The sequence below is a fragment of the Marmota monax genome, unplaced genomic scaffold (genome assembly GCF_021218885.2).
Source record: "Marmota monax isolate L192 unplaced genomic scaffold, Marmota_monax_Labrador192_F-V1.1 WCK01_AAM20220418_F8-fsc00042, whole genome shotgun sequence".
In the NCBI taxonomy this organism is placed as follows: Eukaryota; Metazoa; Chordata; class Mammalia; order Rodentia; family Sciuridae; genus Marmota; species Marmota monax.
In genome coordinates, this window is record NW_026693008.1 from 9,377,690 (window position 1) to 9,378,134 (window position 445).

The window sequence follows — 445 nt, forward strand, 5'->3', positions numbered from 1 at the left end:
GGATGGGGGCTGCCTTATTTCCCCCTCTGCTTCTCAGTCTGGTTAAGAGGATATAAGGAGTGGAAACAATGAGGAAATGAACTTTCTACCCCAGGAGACATTGGCAGGATTTTGGGAGGCTGAGGGTCCTAGACAGCTTCCAGACTGTGAAGCAGCTGTCCAGCCTCCCTGAGGGCCAGCTGGCTGGGGATGAGAGGGAGTCGGGTTCCAGCCTGGCTATAGACAGGCTGCAGCTGGGTGTCAGCTGGCTGTGCTTGGGAGGTAGCAGCAGTTCTAGTGTTGAAGACAAAGTCTGGACCCAGGGAAGGTCCTTCCTTGGAACACCCAGGTCCTAGGCCAGAGCCAAGGGTGTCAGCTTCCCTAGCTCTCCTCCTACCCTTCTTCCCCCAGAACCCACACTGTCTGCATCCACATTAAAGGGGGAAAAAAAAAAATCCAAGCTGAA